We start from the raw sequence: 6,319 nt of genomic DNA, 5'->3' as shown, positions 1-6,319 counted from the left end.
TCAGCAGAGATTCACATGACTCAAAAGTTGGAGTTGCAGGCAGACATTTTCTCCTCACCAGTGATGATCTTACAGGTAGGGGAGTTATAGATTCACGTGACGACTATGTGCATTGCCTCTCTCTTGATAGTTGCAGGTAGGGGAGGTTATAGATAGCTCAACATACCAATGAATGAACGAAGGAAATTTTGGAGTTGTTGTATATATACAAAGTAAAACCCCTGCTGTTCCATGATGTTGTGAATGAGAAAATATCATAAAGCAGATGAATTTTGGCTGCAGCAACAATGGAAAAGAAAAAACTAGGAACTATTGTTAACATCATATTTGTAGACATCCTCAGTAACTATTGTTAACATCCTCAGGAAAAAACTAGGAACTATTGTTAACATCATATTTGTAGACATGTCTCAATCAGAGACACTGACAGTGTGTGGATATCTTTACAATAGCTCAAAACATCCAAATTTGGAAAAGAATATTTACAATAGCTCATCCAAATGTGTATGTGTGTCTCTACTAAGAACAGAAGGTGGAGCTAGTTGCAAAACATGTATGTTATTTCCAGTCGAATAACATTGGGTGTTAAACTTCCAAATTAAAATTCAATGGAGAATTTTTATGGAATTTTCCCTTAGAAAATCTAAAGATTTTATAAACCGTTTTATCGTCCTCTACAAAACTCGAGTTTCATGTTAGAGTCAAATATATTTATATTTCCTACTTATTTAATTATTTTTTCTTAGATCCGTTCTTTGAAGGCTGCCAACCATATAAATCCGGGTAAATCAAGTTATACAAGTGATAAATTTGCAGACATTTAATCTCTTTTTTTTTTTTTTCTAATTGTGTAGAAGTGTGATATGATGAATTGAAGTTTTTTTAGAGGTAGAACTGAAATTTCTCATAAGAAGTAACAATTTTTTTTTTTTTTTTTTTTTTTTTTGTCATCAAGAAGTAACAATTAATGGAAGGAAGAAGCATGGAACAAAGAGAAGATGTGTTTAAACGAAGAAACTAGAACTCAATTTTAATAATAAAGATTGATTGATTATTCATGTGATGTTTTTTTTTTTTTGTTATCATGTGATGTATTTGATTAGCTTTTTAGTAGATACTAGATTTTAACCCGCTGTACACCACATGATTATTTTATACACTAAAAATTGAAAATTTTAGCTGTATTTTTTTTTGGTTTGTTTAATGTTGTATAATAATATTTTTATGTTAAAATTAGGTGATATACTGCGATATAACTTGTTTTTAAAAGAAATATAAGCTATATGTGAACTAACTATTAGAAAAATATAATAAATTAGGATGTAACCCGCTGTATAACATGGGATAATGTTTGCTATAATTTTAAAATATTTGGAAGTATTAATGATTCAAAAGATCCGATTTCATGATTTAGGAAATTATTAACCAAATTAGCAGAGATATTTTAGGAACCTAGATGATTTCTCGATTGTTAAGGTATTTTCCTATATTTTTTGAGTAATCATTTTGTTTTGCCTTATATTTCTTATTGTCTTTTGGTGCAATATTTTAAGGATTAACTTTGTAAATAACTTTTTAAATAAGTATAACTAAAAGGGTAGAACACAAAAGGTACTTCAAAAATGTTAATATAGATATCACAACAAGAATTTGGGAGAAAATATCCACCATCATTTAATATATCCACAATAAAAAAAATATTTTTAATTTAATAATTATTCTTTCTTAATTAATTATATTATTTCATAAATTAATAATCATTATTAATTAATTTACATAAGAATGATATATAATTGACCTCGATTATTATAACTGACACAAATAATAACATCACTTTTACAAATTGATAGGAAATAAAGTATCATTTGTAAAAAAATTGACACATTTTAGTATCAATTATAATAGATGATACAATTTTTATTTATTTGCATCAGTTGATAATAAACAGATGTTAATTATTTGCATCAATAATGCAAGTATCATTCAATAAGTGATGTAAAAATCCTTTGTATCACTTATAAATAATGCAAAAATACAAAATAGATGATACAATTCACTTAGTATTTTGTAGTGCGAAAATTGTATTACCAAAAAATTCTATTCATTTCATTTTGTCGATGAAAATGATTTTTTAAATCATTGATTTTAGCTTTTTGATTTTTTTTTTTTGGTTTTTTGTTGAATGAACACAATTACAATATATTTAATATCATGTATAGGATTGACAATATTTAAATAATATGAGCTTATCATTTATATTTCATCTTAGATGCTCATATTTTTAGTTATATATGTTGACATATATTTTTAGAATTTTTTGAATTTGACTATTTAATTTCCAACAAATGAAATTTCCAACAATTGAAATCTATAGTGCTTCTATTTATGAGAAAATGATGAATACCTCTTCTCAAATTTGAAACTTTTCATCAAAAAGGGCGAAGAAGCCGTTTAGAAGATTGGAAGATAAATATAGAATTTCATTTACAAATGTTTGTTCGGTGCGAAATGTATAATTAATCATCTTATTCAGTATACATGATCTGATGTAATAGGTTCAAATCATATCCTAATTTAGTATGCTCTATGTATCAAAAAGATTGATTTGGTGAAATTTTCGCACAAATTAAGAAAATTATATAATATTTAGTTATAAATGCATTAATTTTTCATACTAACACATTTTTGTAATTATTAACCAATAGTAATTTACAAAAATTTCATTTCTTAATGAATTATTGTTTTTAATTTACAATTTCTTAGTATTCATTGATAAAAGTTTACAAAAGAACCAAATTTTTGATATAGCCATAAAACCTCCGAAAATATATATTTTGTAATATAGATAAAGTAATAATTTGTAACTCCATAATATGAATAAATTAATATATCAATGAGCAATACCAAATACTTGTGTACGTCAATGATCTGTTATAATCATATTATACTATTAGCGACACCCCCAACACTGCCAATACTTGTGTACGACCAGTATCGCCATATCACTATCATCGATATCATATAGAGTAGTGTCAGTTATGTGGCGATACTGATAGTACCATAATAAATCGAACCAAGACCTCTATTGAGGTTGATAAGATTTTTTGATGTTTCAAAAACAGTGAAATTAATTAAAGGACAATTCTCATTAATATCACCAAAACAAGTTTTGTTTCCAAATTTATCACACATTCCAAAAATAGCACCATATATTTTTTTTTTTGACAACAAACGGAACGATTGACTTCAAGAAAGCCAATGAAGGGGACATTTGTTCACAAACTTAGCAGCATGCGGTAAAACTCGTACTCGACGGGCCAGATTGTCCGCAACACCATTTGCACTCCTTGGAATGAGAGAAAGAGAAAAAGTAGAGAATTCTTCCCTATCAGCTTGGATATCATTCAGGTACACAGAGAATGCCGGCCACTCTGAAGGAGAAGACACCATCTTCACCAAATCGGAACAGTCCGTCAAGAAAACAACATCTCTGAAGTCGTGGCCAATCATACATCTCATGGCCCACACCAAAGCCTCCACTTCTGAGTGAAGAGGAGAAAGGCTTCGTCGGAGGTTGGAAGCCCCCAAAAACCTGGATCCATCATGAGCTTGTTGACAAAACCACCCTATACCTGTAAACTTATCCGTATCTTTCCACGAACCATCAATAAAACATCTATAACCAAAAGAGATAGGCGCAAGACTGGTAAGTCTTCCGGTTGTGCAGCTGCCCGCACCTTGCGCCTCCACTACCTCATTTTGGCCGTCCTCTTGAGCCTCACGCCAAGCCATTGCTTCATCTTTGGCTTGTTTAGTAACATCCAAAGGACATTTGTCTACATTCTCAAACATTTTACCATTTCTAGCTTTCCATATGTACCATAATAACCATGGGTAAAAATCAAACTGCGCATCCGAATTCGATAAAACCTGAAGATAGTCCATATTCGCATAAATAGACGTAGTCGGAAAATGGTTAGGGCCCACTGGTACCTGAGCTAGGGCCCATGATTGTCGGGCTGGCGAGCATTCGAAAATTGCGTGATTGACCGTTTCCTCCTGAGAATCACATCGACTACATAGAATATCACAATTTATCCCTCTCCTATTTAAGTTTGCAGATACTGAAATACAGCCTGTTAGAAGCTGCCACATAAAATCTTGTATCTTAGGTGGACAGCGAACTTTCCAAATTCTTGTTAGTAACCTCAAGATATCCGGTCCATATACTGGCGGGATTGTGCATTTTGGGTCAGGCATTCGGGCTACATAATACCCTGATTTAACCGAATACTTCCCAGACTTTGTGAAATGCCATCCGACCGCATCGACCGTTTCCGTTTGGCCTATAGGTAAGGCACTTATCAACTCCACATCACTTTGCACGAAATTAGCTTTAAGAGCCTCAATAGCACCATATTCTATAATTAAACTTTTAAATTAAATCCAAAACTCTAAACACTACCTCATAAAAAGTATACCCTAAATGTAAAATAATCAACCCAAACATTAAAATTATTAAAAATCATTTAAATATATTTTTCGTCATAATTTAAAATATCTATATAAGTATTTTTTAAGGATTTTGAGAGAAAATTTAATGTTCACATTTATTACAAAAGCATTTCATTTTTTTCCTAAAAAATATTATGTTAATGGTAAAGATCGAACTCGGATTATGTTGATACAAAAGCAACTCTTTTACTACTAGACTACGTCAATATTTAGTATTATAATGTAAAAATATCGTATGTATATAATATACATTTTTAAAAATATGGGATTAAAATTTTTACCCGATTTAACGATTCCGTCATACATGTTAACGTCTTAAGTCGTATGTTTGATTACACCAATTTTTTAAAGACAAAGTTTTATTTGGCACTAATTTAATACATTTAGTATATTTATTCCAACAAAAAATGGGTACTAAACGTCCAAATAAAAGTAACATGGGCTATTTTTAAGAAATTTCCCTTAAGTTTACAGAATATTTAAAATATTGTAAATGTTTTAACTCTATATAAAAAAAATTATCAATATTTTAATTCTAAAAAAATATTATATTATAAAGCTTAAAATATTATAAATATGTATCAAAACTTTTAAGTGTTAATAATATTTTATCTCTATAGAAAGCATTATTGACCTTGCCATAACTTTAAACATGAGTTTAATTTCACAATCATAATGCAAATGCATAAGGAAGCAATTATTACATATTTTGTTTGCTTTAAAAATAATATTTATACACGGATTGTATGACGGAACGGGTTTGAGTTGATATAATTATAATTTTGAACTTTGCAGAAGGTCAAAAATAAAGTATTATTGACATCGTCGTAAGTTTAAACATGTGTTTAATTTTTGGTCATAAGTTGTTATGCAAAATACATGTGTAAGCAATCATTACAGATTTTGTTTCTTTTGAAAATAATATTTATATACAGATTGTACGACGGGATGGTTTGAATCAATGTTAATAAAATATGAAAGTATCATTAAATCTTATACTACAAAATAGATTAAAATTTTATTATTCTGTTATTAACAACACCAATATAAAACACTCCAAATCAAACTGATTTAATTAAGTTATATATTACATTAAGGTTCAATGTAGTTTGAACTAGGGAACTTCTTTAGATAACACTAGTGAAATGAACTACCATAGGTGACAAGAATGGTCTGAGATACTGTTGTATGCCTTTTGATGATTATACTAAATGCAATAATCTCTTTTTGGCAGGTCCAATCTTAAGCCGTAATTTTATAGAGCAATATTGTGTCTTGGGCACTGACAACTTCCCGGACTAAAATCTCTTGTACCCTTTGACTCCTTCTTCTATTCTCTTAAGGGTTTGACCAAAAGGAAAAAAAATTAATTAAAAAAATCGAAAATTGGTTAAAATACAAACTTATCCTCACTAAAATAAAACAATTACAGATCCAACCACCCTATATCCAAAAATCCATATCACTATCGGATATCCATCGGATCCTTTATCTCTTTGTCTTCCTCTTCATCGTTTCAAAAATCAAAGATCCCCCAAAATCTAAGTGTTTTGAAAAATCTGAAAATCACAAGCAGTTCGAGTATAACTAAGGACAACCCGAGATAGGGTAAGTCAAAACCTTCAATTATTTGGGTATTTTATGTTAGATCCGCTTGAATGTTATCGATTTAGGTGTTCTCCATTTAGGTTTTGTCGATTTAGGTGTTGATTTCGTTTATTACTCGAGTATGTTGTAATTTGCGGTTGTTGGTTTTGTGTCAAGGAGAAGAGAAGAATGGTGCGTACAAATAACACAAGCTTTA

The sequence above is a fragment of the Capsella rubella genome, unplaced genomic scaffold (assembly GCF_000375325.1).
Source record: "Capsella rubella cultivar Monte Gargano unplaced genomic scaffold, Caprub1_0 scaffold_7, whole genome shotgun sequence".
NCBI lineage: Eukaryota > Viridiplantae > Streptophyta > Magnoliopsida > Brassicales > Brassicaceae > Capsella > Capsella rubella.
This window is presented reverse-complemented; position numbering follows the sequence as displayed.